The sequence below is a fragment of the Lissotriton vulgaris genome, chromosome 9, assembly GCF_964263255.1.
Source record: "Lissotriton vulgaris chromosome 9, aLisVul1.2, whole genome shotgun sequence".
Lineage (NCBI taxonomy): Eukaryota > Metazoa > Chordata > Amphibia > Caudata > Salamandridae > Lissotriton > Lissotriton vulgaris.
In genome coordinates this window covers 1,037,594,721-1,037,621,498 of record NC_141697.1, presented here as the reverse complement: position 1 = coordinate 1,037,621,498, position 26,778 = coordinate 1,037,594,721, and positions in this window count along the sequence as shown.

Sequence of the window (26,778 nt, the reverse complement as noted above, 5' to 3'; positions counted from 1 at the left end):
TTGGAAAGCATTCCGACCGAATCGGTCTCGGAATGGTTTCCAACCGAATCGGATTCGGGGAGTCTGACCAACCAATTACGGTGGATCTGGATACCATTCGGTCAGACTCCCATTGACTTCAACGGGAGCCTGTGTTCTGGCCAAATACACTGGCTCCAATTGAAGAAAGGAGTGCTTGGGAAAAATTGTGCACCCCTAGGTGCCTGCCACACTGTGTACTGTGCATGGTACCCCCGCAGCCCCAATTGGAAGAGTCCAGGTGAAGGGGGGGGGCTGCTACGGTACCGCAAAGTCAGATTCAGACAGTTGATCTGTGTTGGAACAACAGAATTGGAAAGGCTGTTCGAATTCGAGATCGTGATCGCTCACTCAGAAACGCGGTCCGTAGAAATCTACAAGTCAGCTCCGTACAACTCGGTTCCTCCAAATGCCATCCGGAACCGACTCAGACAGTCCTAATGTTTTCTGAACATAGTAATCTGTTCAGAAAGCTTTCGAATCGGTTGGAAAAACAGGTTCCAAAATGGAGTTGGCAGACCCAAATCCGATTCGGAGCCTTTCCAAACGACATCGTAGTCGACCCCTTAGAGTCCGAATCATCCTGATGATTCAGAGAGGATCAGAACACTTAGTAAGCCAATCAATTGGCCTATTTTCTATTGGAGATTCAGGGAAGATTAGAATTGTATGAAGTGTCACATTTAAATTAGTGAGTAGTGTGATAGTATTATCACGAAGGGCGCGCTCCTTTAACATGAAACACAATGGTTTCTTGGGTTTTCTTGAAGAAATATGTTCATTAATCACAGTCAAACATTTGATGTTGATGACATTCTTTCTTTATTCAATCACTCGATGTTCATCAATTCAAAGATTTTGAGGATTCATTATAATCATGAATTCATAAATTGCGTTTCATTATACCCAATGCATTTCGGGTTATCCAACTAACCCTTCATCAGGGGTAAAGAAAGTTTCACCACTCTCTGCAGAACTCCCGCATTGACTGCCACACTGCGTCCATTCTTCTGCAACAACGGACAAACCCCGTCCATTCCCCTCAGAGCACGGCATCCCTCACGTGAGAGGGATGCCGTGGATGCATTGGGATAAACCAGCTGCAATATAACTTCATTGCCTTGGCTAGGCAGGTTTGTCCTGATCCTCTGGAGGTCTTTGGAGACAAAAAGTTTAAGGGGCTGATTATGATGTCGTTCGGAAAGGTTGCTAATGGCATTCAGTTTGTCCGAATCCGATTCAGAACCCGTCTTTCCGACCGATTCGGAAAGCCTTCTGATCAACCGATCACGATAGTCGGAATCCATTCGGACTTTCTTACTTGCTTCCGACTCAGTTACAAACAGTATTCAGAGTAACCGAGTCATTTGGAGCCGACTTGTACGGGTCTGTGGAGAGCGTTTCTGACTGATGTAGTACATTGTCAGATTCAGACAGCCTTTCTGAATCGGTTGTTCTGACACGGATTAGCTGTCGGAATCTGAGTTTGGGGGCTCGCAGCAGACCCCCCCTTCAATCTGGGACCTACGAATGGGGCCGGTGTGGGTACCCATGGGACCAACTTCAATACCATGCACAGTGTGGCAGGCACTATGGGGTGCCTGTCACATGGTGCACCATTTTTCATATCCACCCCTTTTTTCGATGGGAGCCTGTGTAGTCAGTCGCAACACAGGCTCCCATTAAAGTCAATGGGAGTCTAACCGAATACTTTTCAAAACCATTTTACTTGATCGGTCAGACTCCCATAATCCGAATAGGTCGGAAACCATTTTGAGACCGAGTCGGTCAAAATGCTTTCATACAGACATCATAATGAGGCACTATATGTTTCAGGTTTTTCAGGACATTAGAAGGAGTACACCTCGACACAACCAAGGGTCCCAGGCTCAGTAACAGCACTTTGGAGTCAAGACTCACTTCAGCAGAAGCAACCGTCAGGGTCCAGGGCAGGTGGATATGGATATGGTCAGCTGGACTCCTCAGTAAAAGGTAATCTAGCAACTTGTTGTTTCCCCATAACTTAACAGGAGGTCAGCCAACTGACCCTTGGAGACCACTTCTTTGTCCAGTGTGCAATGGAAATATGGTGAGAGAACACGAGAGATGTTGTTTTTCTCTGAGTTAAGAAGTGCTTAAAAATAACTATATTCAAACAAGTTGAGAAGAAAAATATTTGATTAAAGAAATATCCTTGTAAGTGAGCACAAACACCCAATTAATCACCAGGAATTTAACACTTAACCTTCAAAGTAAGAGTCTAAGACCTGAAACACTAGGCTTAATATACTCTTTACTGGCTTGAATCGAAACCCACGTATGACACTTGAATTGAAATCCCAGGCCTATGTTGAGCAGTAGGTTAGTGTACACCTACAGTAACAGCGCTTACAGTGTGGAATGGAAGTATGGCGAGAGAGAGAGAAAGAGGGAAGTTTTTTCTCTGAGTTAAGAAATCCTTAAAAATAGATATATTCAAACAAGATGAACACAAAAAATCTTTGCAAATTTCATTAAAGAAATTACAATCACATTTCTTTGTAGGTGAGCACAAACAGAACAGTCTTAGATCTTAACCACTAGGCCACAGTGACTCCTCACTAATCTGCATTCAAATAGAAAACCCAGGCGTATGTAGTGAAGCAGGTTAGTGTACACCTACAGTACAACTGGTTACAGTGTAGAGTGGAGTGGAAGTATGGTGAGAGAGAGAAGTTTTTTTCTTTGAGTTAATAAGTACTTAAAAATAGATATATTCAAACAAGGTGAAAAGAAAAAATATTTTCAACCTTTATTAAAGAAATTTCCACTGCATATCTTTGCAACCGAGCACTAACTTCCAGTGAAACGCCAGCAATTTGACACTTATCCTTCCGAGTAAGAGTCTAAGACTAAGCCTTTAGTGATTCTTTACCTGTCTGAATTTAACTTATATATGACTTTCAAAAAGAAAGCCCAAGCATATGTAGTGCAGTATGTTAGTGTACACCTACAGTAACATTGTTTACAGTGTGAAATGTAAGTATGGAGAGAGAGAGAGAGAGAGAGAGAGAGAGAAATATTTGTTTTGCTGGTTTAAGAGGTACTTTAAAAGAGATATATTCTAATAAGTCAAAAAGAAAAAGTATTTGCAACATTTATTAAAGACATTACCATCAGATTGCCTTGTTAATGACCATAAAAGCCCAATGGAACACCAGAAATTGAACACCTAACCTTCAGAGCAAGAGTCTAAGACCTTCACCACTCGGCCACAGTAAACCTGTACTGGTTTGAATCAAAATATATGTATATATATGTATATATATATGACACTCACATAGAAAACCCAGGCCTCTGTAGTGCAGAAGGTTAGTGTACACCTACAGTATCATTGTTAATAGTGTATAATAGAAGTATGGCGAGATAGAAAGAGAGAGAGAAGATTTTGTTCTCTGAGCTAAGAAGTACTTAAAAATACATATATTCTAACAAGGCATCTCCATTAGGATCAAAAGGGCGGTGACCAAACCCCACAATCACGTCACAGCTGCATTTTATTTTCAAAATATTATAGATTTTATATGTAACAAAACAATCTCACTGATCATTTCCTAACATGTAAAAGCTGCAATATCACCCTGCACCAGAAGAGGGCTCCCCGGGCTGTATTGCCCATGTGTAAGACATGGGCTGTTACACCCCGTCTTTCCACAGATGCAATACATATCTGACATGCTGTACTAGCCTTCGGCAGCGCAGCATGTTAGATAATGTTGAATTGGGGCCTGTCTATCATGCGCCCCTATGCCCCATCAGAAGCTTAAACCCCTTCACTGCGGCGGCTATTCTGCCGCAGTGCTAAGGGGGCGGGGCGGAAATGCGGCGGGCGCATGCTGGTGACGGAACCGCTCCGTCACGAGCATCGGTTGCGCTGTGCTTATGACGGAGCGGTTCCATCATGGCCCGCCCGCTCAATAGAACACTCAGCGCAGGCGCGGAATTCGCGCCGTGCAGGAGCGTCGGGCGGGCCATGACGGAACCACTCCGTCATCAGCACAGCGCCACCGCAGCTGATGACGGAGCGGTTCCGTCATCAGCAAGGGAGGGGTTAAAAAAGGGAAAAAGGACAGCCTTCCGTCCTATCTAAGCTTATGATTGGGCATAAGGGTGTGAGCCTCGATCTGGTGCTTTGTTTCTTCTTTCTGAAAGTCGGGAATTGATGTGATGAAATTGCGTGGAGGACTATACCAGGAAACTTTCCACAGTGTGTGAGTGAGAATTGTCTGCCATGAGGCAACACAGGTACCCTTGCATCATGGTGCAATGGTGTCTGTACAGACACAGCCAAGCACATACACTACACGACAGACTCCGTCTCGTCCCCGTTGAACGTGTTCTGGTGCGAATCAGAGTTTAAATACGCCTCGTCCGAATGCTGTGAGGTGCTGGAAGTGGCGTCCTGTACGACGCGTAGAAAAAAATGCATTGTACTTTCATGTCCAGAAACTGCTTGTGATAAGCCTCCCTACGACTCGATTTCCGTGTTTCCTGAGCCTGTTAGGTCGTGAAATAGAGCACGAATTGGAGCGGACGATTCAGTCAGAAATTTGCCTGTAATACGCATCGTACTTGCTCGTTTGTAGAAAAAAGCTCCAGATACGAGGCGGTCGTAAGGTAAGTGTACAAATAGAATTAGGAAGGCATTTTTAGCGACTTCAGAATCGACCCCTTAATATTGCCACCACAATGTCAACAAAGTTAACGAACATGTATCAAAATGTTTCAGAAAGCACATAGTTATTCCAAATAAAAACAAACATCCTTGGCTACAATATATTTTTTCATAACTTTTTAAATATATTTTAAACCAAATTTGATACAATAATATTGTTGGCAAACATTTAATACACTTCAATATTTTAACCTATTATCTAAATAAGATTATAAATATTTGAATAAGAAATAAAGATAATATAATAATGTAAATATGTAACTAATAACATTCTTTTGCACATAGTATATATTATTTTTAAATATTAGATGTTTCCTACTGTGAAAAAACAATTTGTAATCATTTGTAAAACTAGATTTTGTTTCTAACGCAACTATAACAAATATTAAGTATTTAAAATGTAGCATTTATTTTCCCAGGGATATTACATTTTAAAATGTTTGCTAACATTTCTTTTTAATCCGGAAAAAAAGTCTTAAACCAAACTATAATTTTTTAAATGGCAATAAAAATACTTTTGACACATTGAAATATTTATAAACCTTTTTTAAAAACAATATATTTATGTGTTAAAAAATGTATTTAATATATAAAAAGTACAACACATTTTTTAAATAAAAATGTATTAAATAATATTTAGAACATTTCCCCACCCTTATTCCCTATAAATCCAACATCCCAATCCTAAAATTAAAAACAAATAATAATAAACAAACCTCAATAAATGAACACTAATACATTATTTTTTATAATCTATCCCACCCTTATAGCCTATGAACTCAACATACTGCTCCTAAAAATATATTTCAACTAATAAAAAAAAATATCAACTATTTCATTTGTGTCATTTTTTTGTATTTCTGTATATTGATATACAGTTTGTTGTTCCAAAAAAGGAACTAAATCTAATTGAATAAAAGTTTACCTATATAAAAATGGAAAAACTCATTATCCTTCCCCTTTTCCTTCTTAGCTAGGAACATCCTTAAACCCCATCTCCTGCAGCCTACCCTTCTACTGTCCATAACTCCCTCCAGTTCATCACTCAAGGATGCCCTGCACTTGCCCTTATCCTTCTTGATTCATAATTGCAAACCCCTCTTGTGTATATCGCTCCTTTGCTTTGCCATTAGGTTCACGCTATATAAATTGCATACATACCTTCATGCAATGTAATTCTGCCAAACTCAAATAGGAAAGTGTGCTATTAGTTAAGATTGTTACTGCCACTTAAATAACTTGGTTTATGTACATTATTTGAAGGGCCTGTGTTGGAATTGGGGTTTCTGGATGTCAGAGCATGCACCCTGTACTATTAAAAAAGAGACTATCTGGACCCAATAAAACAGTAACAACAGTAGAATGGTAGATCGGTAGAACAAAGTTGTTACTAAATTATATAATTTGGGTCAAGGCAGCACAGCAAAATGTAAGACCGTGTTCATGATAAAAAAAGAAAATACAGTTAAACATTACAAAAATCAACTGAATGATAAACTGAAATGCCACATAGAGCTGCAGAAAGCTTAAATAAAACACCCAACAGAAATATTTGACAATGCAACGTTTATTTTATAGGGTGCACGTTATAAATATTTTAACATTTAAGAATTGTGAAAATCACTAGTAATGTAAACAAAAAAGAACTCTGTAATGTTGTATTAATATAATCACATGAGGGCGCTAGGACCCTGCATGTAAAGAGCACTGTGAGCAATGGAGGTAGACAGGAAATGAAAAGGGAGGAGTCAGATGGGGATAGATATAGATTAGGGTAGTTTGAAGCAGCTTGAGCTCCCATGAATAATATACAATAAAGAACATGACAACTATGTGCAGTGTGGCTTGTTATTAGTTGCTGTCATGACAATATAACCTGCGACAAAAGCGGTCACGACACCCTGCAGCCGTTCACACGTTCATGCCTCATGACCTCCGGCGGCAGCCACATGAAGTCGGGATCCCACCCAGATCATGCAGTGCAAGACACCATGTTGGGAGCCTACCCCTCCTGCAGCACCATGAAGTCGAGAGCCTACCCTGACTGTGCAGAGTGATACTCGGCATGAGACGCACCATAGGGAGCTGCCTCTTGTAGTGGCAGTGCGGAGTCGGGAGCCAACCCCGATCTCGCAGATGGAGGCCTGCACAAGACGCAACTTCGGGAGCCTACGCTGGTTGCTTTCAACCACCGTGTGTCACCTTCTTGTTTGCTTCCCAGTCTGTCCTTTACCTGCGGTAAGCTATTCTCTGCCTGTTGGCCACTCCATTTACAAGCCTCTCACATTGCCTGTATGAAGCTGGCAAAGTCCCGTGAGTCTGCTGCTACTCTCAGCAGCCATCTTTAAATCAGGAGGCTCCTTCAATAAGCTTTGAGGAACTTGTGGTGGCCATTTTGAAGTCAGGTGGCACTGTAAGATATTAGATCTGTTTAACAGGTGTTATGCTCTCTTCAATACAACCACTCACGCTCTCTTCTGTGCATCTTCGCGGAAAGCCCCCACAACCTAAAGACAGTCTACCAATTTCTGTGTCTCTGAGCCATGTCCTGGCCATGTCAATACTATAAAACACTGCATTCAACTGGTGGCCTTCCCCTATAATTTCTTCAAAGAAACTACTATGCTTCCTACCCATAGCTACTCCAGCAGACCTACCAATGTCACCCAGTGCTATGTTCATGCCACCAGATTTGACGCAATGCACCAGACACAGCGCAGCTGGGGCCATATATGCGTCACCTAGCTCTCCACCAAATGCTGTACACAGATCAGTCATGCTTCGAGTCTTATTTCTGTGCCCATCGATTCCTTTAGCCTCCACATCTGGTGGTGGCATGGGCCTTTGCTGGCAAGAATGGCTGGAAGATTTTGAGGACTTCATGATGGGGTCACAAGTCACCTACCCAACTAAACAGCTCATTGCCCAGCACAATCTAATAGACAACAAGGTTGAATAAATCATAAAGGAACTACCAGCGGATGCCACGACATCCTATCAAGATGTTTGCAAAACACTTAATAGGAAATTTCTCCTCAAAAGGCACATTGACTACGATTGATACACTTTCTACTTAGCCTCCCTAGAAAAGGATGAATCCATGGGGGAGGTTATCTCACGTCTCAAACACTTTGCACAGTACTGCGCTTTTGACACCTTCACGACTGTAGATACACTTTGCCTGCAAATTATATAAGGGTAGCAACCAGACTACCTAAAGAAAAGCTAAACTCTGGATGACATAGAGGAAATTATGAGAGTCAACAATCAAGCTAAACAACATGCAAAGAAAAGGAAAGTTGAAAAAATTAGAACAGGTCTTCAAGCATCTGATTGTCAACAGACACCCAAATCCATGGATCGTCCCCAACGTGCAGATCATTGTTGCGCTCCCAAACAGGCTGACAAGACAAAAGGAGCACCAGCTGAAATGCTATCATTGCGGACAAGACTTGCAACATGTCTATATATGTCCTGCCATAGCTAAAGATGTTGATCATGTGGAAAAGATAATCATTTTTAGAAAGTATGCAGAGCATCTCAAAAAGATATACAAGGAAAAGCAAGGTACTCCATAATCACCATTCTGCAAATGCCGGATGTACGCTCCACCAGCTCTTCATGATCAAGTCTCCATTCATAGGTCACATACTGTTCTCAACGTTCTGTAACCCATGAGTCAAGATCCCTCATGCCAATCTCCAAAGACAGTGATAAATATGTCTGCATGGATGCTGATCATGATAGACTAAAGAGATATCCTAGACTGCACATCTAAATGGGGTAGCACTCCGCAAAATTCATGCTAGATAGTGGGGTGTCAATGAAGTACATATCCCTCACAGAGTACAACAAAATGAACCTGAAACCTGTATTGCACAAGGCCACTGTGCGAGTCTACATGTGGCTGCTTAAAGAACTACTACCATGTCTAGGACAGTTTCAAACATCTCTCACCTATAAGAACAGAATTGCTCAAGTGCACATTGACAGCAGCAGGTTGTCTCCTTAGTCTGCCTACTGCTGGACATCTAAAACTAGTGGAAATATTACACCAGGCATTGTAAACAAGTTTCCGAAACTGTTCAATGGACTTGGCAAAATGGCTCACTTTCAAGTTTGTCTACACACAAATGAACAAGTAACACCCATGACTCAACATTATTGGAGAGTGCCTTTTCACCTCCAACAGGCAGTGGAGGATGAATTAGGAGATCTATTTTAGGCGGATATCATCGAGGGAACATCCAGACTCACTCCTTGGGTGTCCCCAGATTGTGGTACCCAAACGAAGATCAGAAGGAAAAGTGTGTCTATGTATGGACATGAGAGCCCCCAATACTGCCATTGATTAGGAAAGACACTCAGGACCCCTCATCAGTGACATGATCGCGTTACTGAATGGGGTGAAAATATTCTCTAAATTGGATCTTAATAAAGCATGTCATTAGCTCGAACTCCATGAGAGTTCATGTTATATCACCACGTTTTCCACACATCAAGGTTTAGTCAGATATAAATGTCTCAATTTCAGAGTTTCATCTGCAGCCATGATTTTACAAAAAGCAATCAGGAGATGCATTTGTCATATTCCCAACACCCTCAACTACAGTGATGACATCCTGGTGTTTGGTGCCACTGGCAAAGAACACAACAAAGCACTGGATCATGTATACCATGCCCTCCTAGAAGCAAACCTGACCCATAACAAAGTCAAGTGGAAATTTCACAGATCAACTCTCAAGTTGAATGGTCGCATCTTTTCAGGTGAAAGGATGGGACCAGACCCTGAAAAGGCCACAGCTCTGAGTGACACCCCTTGCCCACAAGATGCTGGGGATGTTTGATCTTTCTTAGGAATTGCCAGCTATTGTGCTTGCTACATTAAGGACTATGCCACCATTAGTCATCCCATTTGTAAACTAACAAAGCAAGGTCAATCATTCAATGGTCTTCCAGGTGTGGCCAAGTGTTTGATACAATCAAGGTCACAGTCGACTCAGCCAGCAATCTGGCCTACTTCAATCCATGCAGTAAGACAGAAATCACTGTGGATGCCAGTCCTGTGGGACTTTGAGGCATATTGGCACAGTATAACAAAGAAGGCGATCAAAGACACATTGTGGCATATGCTAGCCACAGCTTGGCTGGCATTGAGAGGGCATACTCACAGCCAGAGAATGAAAGCCTGGCAGTACTCTAGGCCTGTGAGCATTTTCACATCTTCATTTATGGTGAACACCTCACACTCATTATGGATCATCAGGCTTAAATAACCACACTCGCTCGCTGAGGAATACATTCACTTTGTCATCAAACAGGCAAGAGCATCTGTAGTTCCCCTTGAAGCCTTCACTGAGACCACTGCAGAAGCCGTCACCCTTCGGAATGTGGCAAGTCACATCCAAACAGATGCATAGAGACTTGGAAGAGCCTAATAGTAATTGAAACATTGACACCAAAAAATTGGCCTCCTTCTGACATGTGAAAGGCAAACTGACAATTGCCAAAGACGAGCTGCTACTCAGGAACAAAAGAATTGTCATACCGAAAAACTTGCGTCAAGCCCATCACAGAGTCAGCCATTATGTTGCCACATAAAGTTGCCATGCTGGCAGTCCACAACACCCAGTGAGATTCTACCAAGCCCATATAATTAGCGAGATAGGATCCAATATGAGTAAGCAGCTGATCTTTACTTTCAGGAAAGCGGCATGGGGGCGGGCCATTGACCCTAGGTCCAGGCCCAATAGGACAAGGCTGTGGTCTGTTAAACCAGCTTCTAAGATGTTGCAGTGTGTAATGTGCCTTTGGAGCAGTTATTAGTCTATACGAGCTTGGATCCAGTGAGAGTAAGAGAGAAATAGGTATTTTCTAACACTTGGTTTTAGCACATGCCAGATGTCCACCAACGTGTGATCTTTTATAAGATATCATTTTGATTGTGGATGTCCCCATGCCCTGTTTTGTCCTGGGTCGGGTCTGGTACTAACTTTCAATTCCCACCCAATAGCATAGGTGCCTTAGGGAAGGGGGATAGAATAGAAGCCACAAGAATCACTCCAAAAAGTGATTAGAAGGAGCCCACAATAATAGCCTTGTCTAGGATCAGAAGTTTGGCCAATATCCAATGACCTTTCCTCATCAGTCCAAGATGTAAGAGTTCTGCATGGGAGGCCCTTCCCTATAGGGACAGCCACACTACATTTCTTTGAGCAATTACTCAAGGAGGAGATTTTGCCTTGATTATTGACTGATCTGCTACTGATAATGACTGTGCCATACCATTGCCACTTAAGCCTGGACAGTTCTCCCTGGGATAGAAAGATCTCCTGCACCAAGGTTATATCTGCATGCTTCATAACAAGGTTGTGCAGATCTTCTTACTTTTATTGTAATGAGACATCCCATTAATATTCATCAGTGTTAAAAGTGTGGGTGACGTGAAACTGTACAGTGCACCCTGGAGATGACATGGGGAAAGACTGGGGAGAGAGAATAGGAGACCCACAAGGGGGGAGAGAAAGAGGGGAACAGAACAGGGGAAAAAAGGAAAACAGAGAAATGGTGTGAACCCCAGAGGACTAAATCCTCTAAACCTTTGATCCTGATTCTCCGCAGGGGGTGCTAGGATGCCCCACTCATTCACACCAAGAATAAAATATAAGGACTGGAGTTATTGATACGGACTCACAGTCGCACAATGCCACACAACTCTTCAGGTGGGTGGAAGTCCAGAGAAGTTCAGCGGTGGGAGCAGTGGCTCAAGAAGGGACCCATGAAAAGGCCCACATGACAGGCAAGTGACAAATAAAACCACTAATCTCCCAGACCTGTGATCATTCAGCCCAGTGCACCCACTATGTGCTGGTTAACTAGGAGGAGGTCAGTAAACAAACCAGGTGGGGCTCACTGGCAAAATGTAGACCAGCACCCCAAGCAGGGGCACAAGACAAGAGGGCAACACAGCATCAACAGGAAGTAACATGGAAAGAGAGCAACATGTGAGATACAGCAATCACCACACAGTGAAGAGTAGCAAAGGGCTGCCAGGAAAAGGATATGTTAAGGTATCTCCTCTGCTTCCTACTTCACTTGCTCTCTGCTTGAGAGCAGACCTTGATTTGTCTACGTCTCTGTTTTTGTGTAGCTCCTCCACCACTTGGTGCAGGCCAGTTCGATCTGATCCTCTCCTCAGTGCACTTCTCATGTGCAGATGACTGCGCTGGTATTTAGATGGCTTCTAGTAGGGAATGGGGAGAGTCCTCCTGGTAAAGATGCACCAGCTGTACACTACATGGTAGAGTCTTCTATGGTGTCCAGAAACCGTTCAAGATCCCCTGGATCAGTGAACTCCAGTGTCTTCCCAAACATGGTCACCATCACTATCCTTGCAAGATCCATCAGGCTGTAATATCCTAGTGCTTCAGATGACTGTGGAGGGCTATGACCGTCTTGTGCTTTGCATTTGTAGATGCTGAAAAGTCCACAGAGAAGGAGATTTAGTTGCCATTAATACGAAAAGGGTCAGAAAGGTTCTTGGCAACCAAGACGACATCTCTAGTGTATTGGTGACGGAGGGCACATCCTATATTTGGTCAAGGGGCATTAAACTGGGAGGTTCGATGAGATCGGACCCCGTGAGCTCTCTGGAATTCCAGGGGTTCATGCAGTTGGAGATGGAGGAAATCAGGCATCGTGGATGTTAGGAAGTCCAACACATCAGTCTGTTCTGCCCCCTCCTTAATCCCTTGCGGCCGACGCAAGCACTACCTTCCTGGTGCTGCCCACATCCGTTGGACGTCGAAGCCCCGCCTGCTCATTAATTCTCCCACACTGCGGGAGAATTAAGGCAGCGGTTAATATCCAAAACCTGAATGTTGTCTCTCCATGCTCTGTCTTCCAAGCCCATTACTTTACGATGTAGGAATTCAATATCTCGCTTTTGATGTTATTGAGATTCTACCTCACTCATTCTATGAACCACTTTATCCAGGTGGGTATATACGAATGACATCTCTTGCCACATTGATTTAACCTCAAATTTGAAGTCTGTCATCTTCACATCCTACATGGAAGAGAGTGCATCCATGTTGCCATTGGAGGAGGCCATGGAGGTAGGTCTCAAAGAAGTTTGAGAGCATCATACAGCCTAAGGGAAAATCACCTTACAGGCTGGCTGCTTGCAGGACATGCAGGCCGAACATGGTGACTCAGACTCTAGCCATCTACCCAGCGATCCCAGTGCCCCTAGTGATCAAAGCAGGAGTGGCTGGGAGAGGGGGGGGAGATGATCCGGCTGTTAGGCAAGGAAGGAATCCTTTGAAATGTATGGAGGACTCCTTTCAGAATGCATGCCCATACAGAAGGTTACCACTTGCCAGAGGTGCAAGCAAACACAGTTGGGGGTCATGGTGCCTCCACCATGCCACACCCCAAGTGCAACAATCAGCAGGACAGCATAACAGAAAGTGCTCTTGCACCCTTAAACAGGCACTACAAGGCTTGAGGGCGGGAATAGGAAAGGGCCGAAGGAGGCTTTCAATGTTGCAGCAATAACAAGCAGAGTATCAATGTTTGTTGTTCAATGGTCGGGCTCTCCAACAGCCAGGGGATGCTCCCAGCTGAGCATCCAAAGGCCAGCCAGCTTGGTGTAGGGGTGTGGTCCTGCGACTGTCCGACATGGATAAAGATAGTTTGCAGCAGTCTTCAGGCAGGGGCAAAACTCGTGAGGTGTGCTCAAGGGTTGAAGACAGGAGAGCGGTCAGTAAGCAGAGGCATGGATAAAGCTACCCATATTGCAATGAATATCAATGGTCAACGTTCAGTGTTTTGGTCCCCAGCAGTCAAGGAACACTTTTGCCTGGAGTCCTAACTGAGGCCTCTAGTGGCTAAAGCAGCAATGCAATGGAGGAGGGGCCACACAGGTTTTGCAGGCATTCAGAACACCTGTAATGCTCCCCGGGCATGTCTGGAGCAGAAGCTGGCCCTTCAGAGCTTGGAGCATTTGAACCTTTCATGCTGGTAGACATGGGTGCACAGTGAGGCTTCCGTGACCCTTCCATGCAGGTAGAGAGAGAGGTGCAGACCTGCGCCGTAAAGAAGCTCTAACAGGGAGTGGCCATCTTGGTCAGCTCTAAGTTCCGTCTCCCACCCAGACCTTTTCACTGAGTAAATCAGACTTGTTTAATAATTTTTTTTTAAATGAGATCCCTTATCTCTAAGGTCTCTCAAGTCTTTAAATTCAGTTATCATCTCTCACTTATGCATGGAAAATTTTACGAACTTTGCATCCAAAACTTTTCGTGACCCACAAAGGTGGCCCAACACAGTTTTGGCTTAAAGATTTCATAAAGGTACCAAAAAAGGTATAGGATTTGTTTTAATTAAAAAACGGCCCTTTGGCTGCGCCACGCTGCGGCACTTTCAAAGAGCAGGGATGCATTATATCTCCCTTTGCTCTCCCATGCGCCAATGCAGGCAGCCTTGAACCATGGTACAAGGCTGCCTGCTTGACGGGGATGATTCTTTATGTGCAGGAAGGTGTCCCTTCCTGCACATAAACAATCTGAAATGGCATTTTTCAACTTCCATGTGTGCTGCATTAGCACCGATAGAACTTGTAAAACGTCATTTTTTTAATGATTGTTTCTGTGCAGGTATGGACACCTTCCTGCACATAAACAATCATAAGAGGTGACTTCCTCATTCTATGTGTGCTGCAGAATGAAGCACGCATAGAAAAAACAAGGAGAAATTAATACATTTCTCCTCATTGTGCCTCCCTACGCCTCAGGTGCATTTTCAGGATTGCAATTTTCCGTAAATCTGGAAATGTTTCAGGTTCCATGGGTGTTGCGTGGGAACACTCACAGCAACACCCTTTGAACACCCCTTTCATACAAAGTGCTGCTTGTAAAGGGGCCGTTTGTACTTGGACAGGAAAAATCATACAGGTTGCTTCTCCTTTCCTTGTAAATATGGGGCAACAAAATGTGCCACCAGTGCGTCAAAAAAAGTGATACACCGGAGGTGCAAGGGACCGGAGGTATAAGCCCCATGGTGCTTCTAGGAGAATGCCATGTGGTGGTCATAAAAACACAAAGCAAAGGAGGCCAGCACACATAGTTAAAACTCTGTGGCTTTTTACAATCTTTTGCATTGCCTATCCACAATTATATACACTTCAACAAAAAGGTGTAGGGAGATTTCGCTCTGAGAAGTATTATTTGTGTGAATATAACAGGAAAAAACGATGTTTGTGAAATATCACAATTTTTCTAATCCTGTGCATTCAGATTTTCCACAATGTGGAGAATCTTCGCCACTAAGCCGGACATGGTGGCTGGTCACAAATCTCTGCCATGGATAGGCTTATGCCAAATTATTTTTTACAAATTGAACCCTAAGCATCTCTCATCATGCCATTTTCTTATCCAGCTTCAAAGACCATTTCACCAAAGTGCTGCCATATTAAACAACAAAAATTATTCCTGTGTGAACAGTGATCTTTGTATGAATCAGTAGAAACATTTTACGGAAGTACTTGAAATTATATATGCAACTAATTATTTATTAAAAAAACATGATCATGGAGAGGTCAAGAATCAAACGTTTTATGCTTGTTTAGCATCTTCTATTCAAGCAGTTTTGAAGTAGAGCTTCTTTAATAATGTTGAGGCCTACTACTAGTAAATAGGACCACTTACAGTTTTATGGATTCTAAGTGCATTATTTTCATATAAGTTGCATGTTAATTCTGCATGTTTAATAAAAAACAGCATTATTGTCTTGTTAATTTTAAAAACTACTTTTACAGAGTGAGCTCCCATCACGTGTGCAGTAATATTGACAGTACAGGGGCACAAGATTGACCTCAGACAGGTTTTCAGGTGTTGCACGCCATGGAGGACTCAGAACTATGAGGGATCAGATTCACAGGGTAGTTTGTTGTTATTTGAGCTCTCAGAAATATTTGGAACAGTCAATTATAATAATTTGATCAACTGATTTGGCACAGTGGAACTGGCAGAATTTGAACTCAAACGGCTTAGACCTTTTCTCAGCTATCAACTCCAAGCAATTGGTCTCCTTTTATTTTGATTGCATGGGAAGCTCATGTGCTGTGATGTCCCACAAGGGTTGGCACCCTCACCTATATTATTTAGTATTTACGATGTTTAGCTATGGATGAGATGATCCAGACATTTGTTTTTAATGCGCTGTCCAATGGTGTTGACACTCAATTTCAGCTGAGGTTCAAGCATCAGCACTTAGCTAGCGTAGGATGTTAGGGAGAGTTTTTTCATGAGAATCTAGGAGTGGAATAGCACATCTTTCTTATAGCTAAACCAAGATAAGACTGAGACTGTGGGAGGAGGAGCTTCGTGGGCGACCAAGATGGCCGCGTGAGCTCGGAGCTCCGAAGACCTCCCGATCCTCCGCAATGATCCTGCCACCTATCCTGTCCCACGACGGTGGGAATCATCAGCTAAGCCGGTGCTGAAGCGGCGCCTGTTCCCAGATCGAAAATCCGATCTTCCTGGACCGAGTTATGCCGTCGTGAAGTTGGCGGACCCTGTCTACGCCATTGGCTGACACCGTTGGGTCCGAGAGGTGGCCTGCCACGGGACACCCTGTACGGGCTTATCGCACTCTCTGGACCAGCTGGCCCGGGCAGTCTTCGTTGCACTCTCCCTCTGGTTGTACTTGGGGCTCTCATTGTCGTATCTCTCGTGCCGACTGGAGGTGCGTTTGGTGACCTGCCCCTGCCCCGGACTATCCTGCCATTGCATTTCAATATGGCGGGCAAAGGGGACTCGGACAAAGGAAAGCCTCCAAGGGTCAGCAGGAAGCCGACTCAGTCCCAATCTACCATCCCAGAACGATTCTCTCAATCGAAGGGGTTGCCGGTTATGACGGGTCGAACTAAAGACTCGTTGCGGGACGTGTCCCCTGAGGATCCTGAATTTACACTTCGGGACGTGATGGGCGCCATTGCTGGCGTGAAGGCTGAGATGCATAGTCTACACGAGGCGCTGTCCAGCAAAGTGGATACCCTAAAGATCGAACTTAATCTCATCAGAGCCGATCTTGGCAAGACAAATGACAAGGTGAAGTCGCTGGATCTCAAAACGTCGAGCTTAACTAACGACATGTCGGACGTACAGACTGAGGTCCGGGACGTAAAGATGGCTAATGGGCTGCTTGCACGCCGACTTGACGAATTCGAGGGACGGGCACAGCGCCAGAATGTCCGCATCACGGGAGTGCCGGAGAGAGCCGAGGAAGAGTCGATGGAACTATTTGTGGAGGACTTGGTGGTCAAGAACTTGGCGCCGGGAGGACTGAGCAAGTTTTTCTCAGTCGAGAGGGCACACAGGATCCCGGGTGGCCCACCGAAGTCAGGCGCATCCCCTCGCCCCATCATTGCGAGACTTTTTAACTATAGGGACTGAGACGCCATTTTGCAGGCATCGAGGAGCGCTGGCCCGCTACGATTCCAGAACGCAGACATTAATTTTTTCCCTGACTTTACACAGGCTGTCCAGAAACGCCGGCAAAGCTTTAATGGTGTGAAGCAGCGGCTTAGGGAATGGGGATGCGCTACTCCATGCTCTATCCTGCAAAACTCCGCATCGAGCATGGTAACCGGACAATGTTTTTTGACCTTCCAGATGCGGCAGGGGAATGGTTGGACACTTTGCCTCAACAATGGACCGAACCAGATGATCAGACGGAAGATGCAGCAGGAGGATCAGGTTCCCGGGAATGAACATTTTGCCTGTGACTTTTTTCTGGGGGGGCAGCTGCGGCTGGCATCGACTCTGAATACTGCTTCTTTTTCTTATCACTTCTGCACTTTTGATATGGAGGGTGACGGGGGGATAGGATGTCTCTTTTCTCCTCTAGGGGCTTCTTGTAGGTTAGTTTAAGGGGCGAAAGGCACACTGCTAGTTGGGGTGGCTTCTAGTCTAATGCAGGGGTGCAGGGTGGGGGGTAGTTGGTACGTGTGTTCACTGTTTGTTCTATTCTTTCTACACTCGTCATGGCTGGGGTTTTATTGTTCTGGTGCTCTTGGCTCGTGGGCTACATTCCGGGGGGGGGGGGTTGATGGGGTGGGGCGTCCTTGATGATGGGGGGTAAATCATTGAATTTGTTGAGTTGGAACGTCAATGGGTTGGGGGATCGCATTAAACGTGGTGTTGTTCTGCAATTGCTTAAACACTGTGCCCCAGATGTCGTACAGGAAACTCATTTTGTTGGTAACACCTGTAGGGCTCTGAATAGGAGAGGGTTTAAAATGGTGGCCCATTCTGGGTTCTCTACGGGGTCCCGTGGGGTGGGCATCATGGTGCGCATGTCCCTTCCCCTAGAGGTGGAGTCTACCGTGGTTGATGATAGGGGCCGATACGTGGCAGTGGTGTGCAGGTGGGAGGGGCGCACTTTGGTTTTGGTTTCGGTTTACGTCCCCCCGGGGCTGCAAACATCCACTTTTCAAGATCTTGGTGGCGCCATTTTAGGTCTCCCGGAGGGACTGCTGATTCTGGGGGGGGACTTTAATTCTGTGGTTTCAGGTGAATTGGATCGTTTCCCATCCAGAGATTTACGTAGTGCACAGTCCTGGCTCCCAGACTTCATTACCACCATGGGCATGGTTGATTGTTGGCGACTTTTGCATCCCGCTCAGAGACAATACACTTTCCACTCGGGGGCTCACGGCAGTCTTTCCCGTATTGACTATGTCCTGACCCCCGCAGCCCAGGCGCAGTCGGTTTCTAGCGCTCGTCTTATGGCCAGGGGTATTTCTGACCACTCCCCGGTTTGGGTGTCTTTCGATTTTCACATCAAGGCGACGTCGAGAGTAGCACCTATTAACCCCTGGTATTTTCGCAACCCCAAGACCCGCGATCTCCTAGCGAAGTCCATTGAGCTGTACTTTGCTGAAAACTCGGGCTCAGTCGACTCGGCCGTCTCTCTTTGGGAGGCCTTCAAAACTGTTCTCAGAGGAGAAGCCTTCTCCTTGATAGCCGAGGCGCGCAGAAGACGGGATGAAGACTTGGTTCGGCTGGAGTCGGATATTGATGATCTGAATTCCCAGCTGGCCCTGGGACCGACTCCGGATTTGCTCCATGCTCTTGCCCTGAAGCAGTCGGAATTTAGGGCCATTGCTACTGACGCAGCTAAGGCGATGAGCAGGGAACAGCAGGGCAGGATCTATGACGCTGGGGACAAGGCGGGTAAGCTTCTTGCCTGGCTCCCTTGTTTGTCTGATACTGAGCGGGAAGATATGGACCGGGGCATGACGGTTGATGAGGTGGCACTGGCGATCAGGTCGCTGCGCTCCGGGAAAGCATCGGGACCCAATGGCATTCCGGTGGAGCTGTATAAGCTCAAGGCTGACACCGTCGCTGCACCTCTGAGGGATATGTTCCTGGCGGCCCGTGAGGCCGGCGAGCTCCCGCTTGACCAACGTCTGGCCACTATTGTGGTCATTCACAAAGAAGGGAAACCTCGAGACCTGTGCCGATCGTACCGTCCTATTTCCCTGTTGAACGCCGAGCCGAAAATCTTGGCGAAGCTGCTTGCTAATCGGCTGGTGGGAGTGATCGCGGACTTGGTTCACCCGGATCAGTCCGGCTTCATCCCACATCGTAACACGGCCCTTAATCTTCGTAGGCTCCATGCGGTTATGGCGCGGGCACATTTGCTCACAGAACCGGCGGTGCTTGCCTCGCTTGACGCAACGATGGCGTTCGACTCGCTTGAGTGGAACTACCTCTGGGCTGTGCTTGCTAAATTCGGGTTTGGGCCTGACTACATCGGCTGGGTCCGGCTCCTCTATTCTTCCCCGCTTGCCAATGTGACGGTGAACGGTCGTCTGTCTGCCTCGTTTGCTTTGCGCAGGGGTACTAGACAGGGCTGCCCGCTGTCACCGCTCCTGTTTGCTCTAGCACTTGAGCCGTTGGCTGCGTGGATCCGGGCGCATCCCGACGTTGCAGGTATCACGTGGTCACCGGGCTTTGAAGATCGCATATCGCTCTATGCCGACGACATCCTTTTATATCTTACCTCTCCCTGCCGGTCCTTGATTATGGCGTTTGATGTACTGGGCACTTTTGGTGGTTACTCGGGCCTGGTCATCAACTGGTCCAAGTCCTCCCTCTACGTGCTGTGTGGTGACACTCCGCGCCTCCCTCGCGGTTGCGCTATACAGATTTCGCAACAGGGTTTCAAGTACCTGGGCATTTATATTTCAAAGGATGCCCGTGCTCGTTACGCTAATAACTTACTCCCTCCTCTGGCGCGGCTGCGGCGAGACGTGGAGGGCTGGAAGAGATTGCCGATATCCCTGCTGGGCCGGGCGGCATTGTTTAAAATGATGTCCCTGCAGCGGTTCCTCTATGCGCTCCAGAACACACAAGACCCAGTGCCGGCCAAATACTTCGGAGAGGTTGAGAGCCTGCAGCGTAATCTGTTGTGGGATGGTAGGCCGCGGATCTCTATTGCCAAGCTAACTATACAGTGGTACGATGGAGGCATCGCCTTGCCTGACATTCGCCGCTACTACTGGGCGTCTCAGCTGGCGGCAGTTAACCACGGTTTTTACGGACCGGCAGTCAATCCTGGATATGCCATGGATCGCTGGCTCGTGAATGATGGGAATTACTACAGGGCGTTGTACTCTGGATCTCTGGATCGGAAACTAATTGGACCCACTAGGACGGCGGTGCACCTGTGGAGGGCGGTGACCAAAACTCTGGGTTGGCAGGGTAAACTCACCATGGCAACTCCCCTATATGATTCTGACCTGCTTGGGAAACTGTGGCACTCCAAGGGGTTCGACAGGTGGGACCTCATTGGTATCTCAAGGGTTGTAGATATGATGGCTAGGGGGATGTTAAATCTTTTGAGGCACTACAGGCCAAGTTCCAATTGGATAAAACGGAATACTTCCGTTATGCACAGCTTCGGCATGCTCTCACATCTTCTGTGCCCGTGGGAGAGAAAGTGCCTGAATCATCTCCGCTGGAAGATAGGGTACTGGACGGCCATATGCCGGATAGCGCCATCTCCTTGATCTATAAAAAGCTTATTAATGCGCGGACTGACCTGCTGGTGAAACTGAGAGACCTCTGGGTGAACGACGGGATTGAGATGGATGAGGAGGAGTGGCAGTCTGCGGTTTCTTCCCCTAAGGAGGTGGCGATCTCAGCCAGGCTGAGACTTGTTCAGTTGGAGATACTCCACAGGGTTTATATCACAGGCCCAAGGTTGATACATATGGGACTCTCTCAGGATGGACTATGCAGGAGAGGATGTGGCGTAGTGGCCACCTTTATGCACATACTCTGGGAGTGTCCGGCAGTTGCCTCGTATTGGGGACGTGTGCATGAGGTAATGAGAGCTGTGACCGGTGTGACCCTGCATGCGGAGGCCCGGCGCTGCCTTCTGAACGTGTGGGGCCCGACTGATTACAATGTGGCTCAGACCCGTTGGATCACCCTGGGCAATATGATAGCTAAGAGAGACATTGCCCAGAAATGGGGTGCTTCAACTTCCCCCACCGTAGGCCTGTGGAAAACCAACATGGATTGGTGCATGCTCCGTGAAAAGACTGTTTACATGGCTCGGGGCAAACCCAAGATGTGGGGGTCGATCTGGGGAGCGTGGAACTCGTATAGGGGAGACATCTGTGCACCCCCTGAGATAGCACAGCCTGAGGTCCGCCTTTCTCCGTAGCTCCCCCTTCCCAAGGTTCCAAGTGTTGTATCCTGAGTCTCTGCTCCCCGTCCACCTGGCTATCATGCATCCTGTTGTTAGTGGGATGTACAAACCCCGCCCCCTCCCCGTGATATGTGCCTAGAATATCCTTTTTGTCCTCAGCCTTGTTTTTCCTTTCACTTTCTTCTTTCTGTTCCTTCCTCTCTTTCTTTCTCTACTTTTCTCTTTTTTGACTCTGGTTATATTTATTGTTATTTTAGTATTCTCCATCATAAAATTAAACCTGACCACTCCTGTGCCTTGTTTTTGTACATGTTCCCGATTTGAAATAAGATGCTGCCTGGCCTCCGGGATGTATGGCTGAATAGCGGTGTACTTGTTCTGATAAATAAAGGTTTTCCAAAAAAAAAGACTGAGACTGTGATTGTCGATGGGACCTTTCATTGCTGGATGGAGAGGCTTTCACGCTGCATATCGCGAAGCATTCCCACCCTATTTAATAGTGCTAAAAACCTGAGGTTTTACGTGGTGGTATGGCGGCCTTCTTAAATGTGACGACATTTCAGGCAGACTGCTCACTGGATGGCATACCTATTAACAAGGTTCAATTTAAACTTCTCAGTTCCATTCAGCGGGCCTATTCCTTTCCAGGCCAGGCCTTTCTAATCTCGCTAATCTAAAACCTCTAAAATCCCATGACACTTCTTATATTGGACGTTCGCTGCATTAAAAAAAAGCTTGAAATGGAGGGAGGGTCTTTAAAGTTCTACTGTACCAAATGTGAAATCTTCTGATATAATAGTGATAGATTTCTGACTATTGCTATTTTGTGAAAGAGATGAACATACATGTAGGAAGTTGCCATCTTTTATGTGATCTCTCCCCCCCCACCCAGATTTTTGCCATATCTGCTTTGCTGGCTTTAGAGCTCAGTGCATGTTGCCCCCGCTATGCAAAATTAAAGTGCCTGTGCTCCCCCTTGTAACATAGTTAAACTGACTGATTCCTATTTGGCATGTTTAACTTGCCTATACGTCCCTTATACAGTGTGTAGAAAGTGTAACCAGGGCCTGGAAGTTAATTGCCACTTGTGGACCGGAGCACCTATTGTGACATTTCTTACAGGGGCAGGGCAAACATGATTACACTCCTACCCTGTGTAGCCTGACTACTGCAATACAAAATCTATACAGCAACTTGTCAAAATAACCCTCTCTGACAGGAGAAAACCTTCTTCTTAAATTTGAATCAGTCACCTCATGGCGGCATTCCAGATCATAAGGTGGCATTTAAAATTTGGAAACGTAGAAATGTAAAGTTAACATGTTCTTACAGTGACTAGCATCCAAAAGCTATTTTCACTGTATGAATCCTCCGGCTGCCCCATAGAAAATAGTGGGAAGCAAGATTAAATATTAATTCTGCTATCTCTGGAATGGGAACAGCTAGAAATATGATTAAATCACTTTTTTAAATATTTATTAAAAGCCCAACTTAATTATGAAGTTGGATTTTTATTAAATATTTAGAAAAAGGAGCATTTAGAAACTTACCATTTCTCTGCCTGAATCTCCTGGAGGCTAATCTGTATAAGCTCTGCAGCAGTAACCTTGTGAGAGATCAGGGCCAGACTAGGGAACCGAAAGCAGACCTGGCAAACATGCTCAAACCAGTTATCTTCATCTAACCATTCTCTCTCTCATTCTGTCTTCTATTTCTTCTCCATCTTTGATTACTATCTCTCTACCTTCCACCTCCCCCCTCTCCTTCTGTCTCTCTTGAAGCCTTCCTGTGCCTGCTTAATTAAACTTGGAGAGGTGGGAAAAGCAACAGAGGCACCAGGAGCAGGCCTAGCTTTTAAAAATAAGCCTCTAGGCGCTCAAGCCCACTGGGAAAATGCCTGGTACAATAAAAGGCCTGCCTGGTCCTGTGTGTGATTATCCCTGATGAGGAATGCAAACTGTTTCTACAGCATACACAATGACTTGGATCAGTTGGTGTGTCCTCATGATCCTAATTTATTTCAAAAGGGCCCCTCAATCACAAGCAAATGTTAGGTGAGAATTGGAAGGGCCCCAGCATGTTTCCTCCCAGTCAGGCAAGCACCAAACTAAGTGGTTGGAAAGCTGCCCTGAAAGCGGATTTGAAGTGACCACAGAGAATGGACTACTTATTACCCAGGCCACATTTCTGGGTGGCAGAGGTTAATTTGTGGTGGGGCTCTCGTCAGGAGGCAGCTCGCACCAGCACATTAGTCTCATTAGTGCCATCTGTAACAAAACTAACTACTAACCATGAAACACTACAAGTGGGGAGAGGATGCGGCGTAATGACCAGATCTGCTGACATTGGAGCTGGGGAACCAGGTTCGAATCTCTGCATAGGCTCAACAGTTTGTGATTCTGGGCAAATCACTTAATATCCCAGGGCCTACAAAAATGCAAATGTCCTTAACTTGTGTTCATGAAAAGAGCTCCAATACCTTTGGTTCGTGTTCTTAATATAAGCACCAGTCTTGATGATTTAGTGCCAGTGCTGACGATTAAGTGCTGGTGCGAGCCCCGGAAACCACCAGCTCAAATTAAGCACTGCTGGTTGGGTACATAGTCTTTGCACAAGAGGAGAAGGGTTCCCCTTCTTGTATTTTGCAATTGAGGGCACTGTGGGATTGTTTGCAGTAGGTCAAACAGGAACAGCTACAAAAGTAGGTCACGATTGGCCCTAGGAACTTTTACCCCATTATTTAGGGAGGGTCAGGAGTCACCCCACCCACTAGCTAGTGCAAGGCATAATCCGAGGGATTGGGGGGGATAGACACATATTGACCAACTTTGTCACCCCGCCCCTGGAGGACCGTCTAAAGATCTGCAGATCTATCAAGTCTGGATCCCCTCGAGACCCCAAGATGCCAAAACGTCTAGCCGATAGCTTGCCAGTATTGGAACCCTACATCAGGTACCTGCTAGACTTGTCATTTAAGACTGGGACCGTGCCTAGAGACTGGAAGCAGGCGGTGGTTCTACCTCTTAGGAAGAAATCTAACATCAGCTTCGAAAAGTTAGAGAACCTCCGACCTATCTCCCTTCTGCCCTACCTAGCCAAAGTGGCAGAAAAAACGATCAACGCCCAACTGATGGATTTCGTGGAGGAGGCTGCCCTCCTGCATGACACCCAGTTTGGTTTCCACCCCCACCATTCAACTGAATCGGCGCTTCTGATGGCTGTGGAGACCCCACGCCAGGGGGTGGATGAAGGGCAGACCATGGCCATCATCCTACTGGACCTAAGTGCAGCATTCGACACTGTAGCTCATACCACCTTGCTACAGTGTCTGAATAATGGAGGAAGATCAGGTGCTGCACTTGAATGGTTCCATTCCTTCCTGACAGGGAGAGGCTTCCAGGTCCGCCAGGGCGAATGCTATTCTGGGGAAATCTGTTTGGGACAAGGCGTGCCCCAGGGCTCGTCCCTGAGCCCCACCCTATTTAATTTATATGTCTCCCCAGTGGCCTCCATTGTGGAGGGTCATGGTCTGCACATAGTATCCTACGCCGACGATACACAGCTGGTTATCTCCCTGTTGCGCGTGCCCAGTCTTGCGGTGGACAGATTCAGAACCTGCATGCAGGAGTTGGCAACCTGGATGTCCACCAATTGCCTCAAATTAAATGGCAGTAAGACCGAGGTGCTCGTGGTGGGGGGGAGCCCATCTGTGTGGCCGTCGGTGTGGTGGCCCTCTTGCCTAGGCGAGGCTCCAACTCCCTGTCAGGAAGCCAAGAACCTCGGAGTTTGGCTTGATGCTGATCTGTCCTTTGGTCCTCAGATAGGCCGTGTGGTGGGTGTTTGCTTCAGCTTCCTAAAAAATCTGCGGAAGGTTTTAGATCTCCTTCCCACGTCTGCCTGTAGGACGCTGGTGCATGCCCTCATCACATCGCTCCTGGACTACGGCAACCTACTGTACCTGGGAGCAACCAGTAAGGTATTAAATCACCTCCAGGTACTGCAGAATGCGGCAGCTCGCCTCATTCTGAAGTATCCTAAAATATCGGCCTCCAAGGCAGCTCTTCAGACTCTTCATTGGCTTCCAGTGAAGAGCAGGGTCGAGTATAAGGCCCTTTGCACCTGCCATCGAATCATTAATGGGAAGGCACCAGCACCACTCCAGAGTCTGGTCACCAGATACGAACCTATGCGAGCTCTGCGCTCCTCCCATGGTGGCCTATTAAAGGTCCCTAGGACAAGAAAGGCTCGCATGGGAGGCAGATCTTTTCGCTATTTGGTGGCGAAAGGCTGGAACGCTCTACCTCTGGACCTTCACCTGGAACCGTCTGAAGCCGGCTTCAGGAAGAAGCTAAAAACACATCTCTACACATGGTAAACCGAGTTGACTCTGAGGCCTGCTCACATGAGTTTTTTTGTCTTAGCGCGGGGACACGCCATTTGAGCGTAACCAGGCGCTTTATAAAACTCCCTTATTATAAATGTGGCACTCAATAGTACCCTCTTTAGAACAATTTCTGTTGAACAGAAACAACTGAACTTGCTGTTTATGACCTGAGAGGAGTCCTGAAGGCCGGGACGGCTGCCTTTTTGTACTCAGAACAATGGCTCGGGAACTCAGGCTTCTAACATTTATGTATTAATAAAATCACATTTTAGAAGTTGATTGGACATTCCCCGGCATTATTTATATTCCCAGTGTGTTATATGTTCTCTATTTCTGTTTGGGAACCTCTGGTTCTTATAACAAAGGACCTCAGGAACTGCACTGGGGAGTTAAGACTCACTCTCACAGAAGACACCAGCTGGGTTCAGATCAGGATCAGTTGGTACTGGTCAGCTGGGAACTTCAGGAAAAGTCCTCTTGAAGTCTTTATTAGCCCTGTAGCCACACAGGAGGTAAGTTGATAGACCCTTGACATCAAGTAATAAATAATGCCGGGGAATGTCCAATCAACTTCTAAAATGTAATTTTATTAATACATAAATGTTAGAAGCCTGAGTTCCCGAGCGCATCGTTGTTGTCAAATGCGCGACCCGGACCTCACCGCTCCCACGTTAGGCCAAGATAAAACAAGTGCCTGGACTGTACCGCGACACGCACCCTCTGCGCTTCTCGAATCTCGGCTCTCTTCCATGATGCCCACAATCCACAGGCACTCCAACACCTGTAGCAGTACCAAGACACGTACCCTGCATGGCAGAGTCTTGATTCGTTCCGAGTGCCCACGATCACCTTAGGCACCCCTTCGAGGTCTGAGCGGCCACTTCACGGTCCCACCACCGTGCCACTTGAGACTTCCTGGAAACTTTTGTGTTCC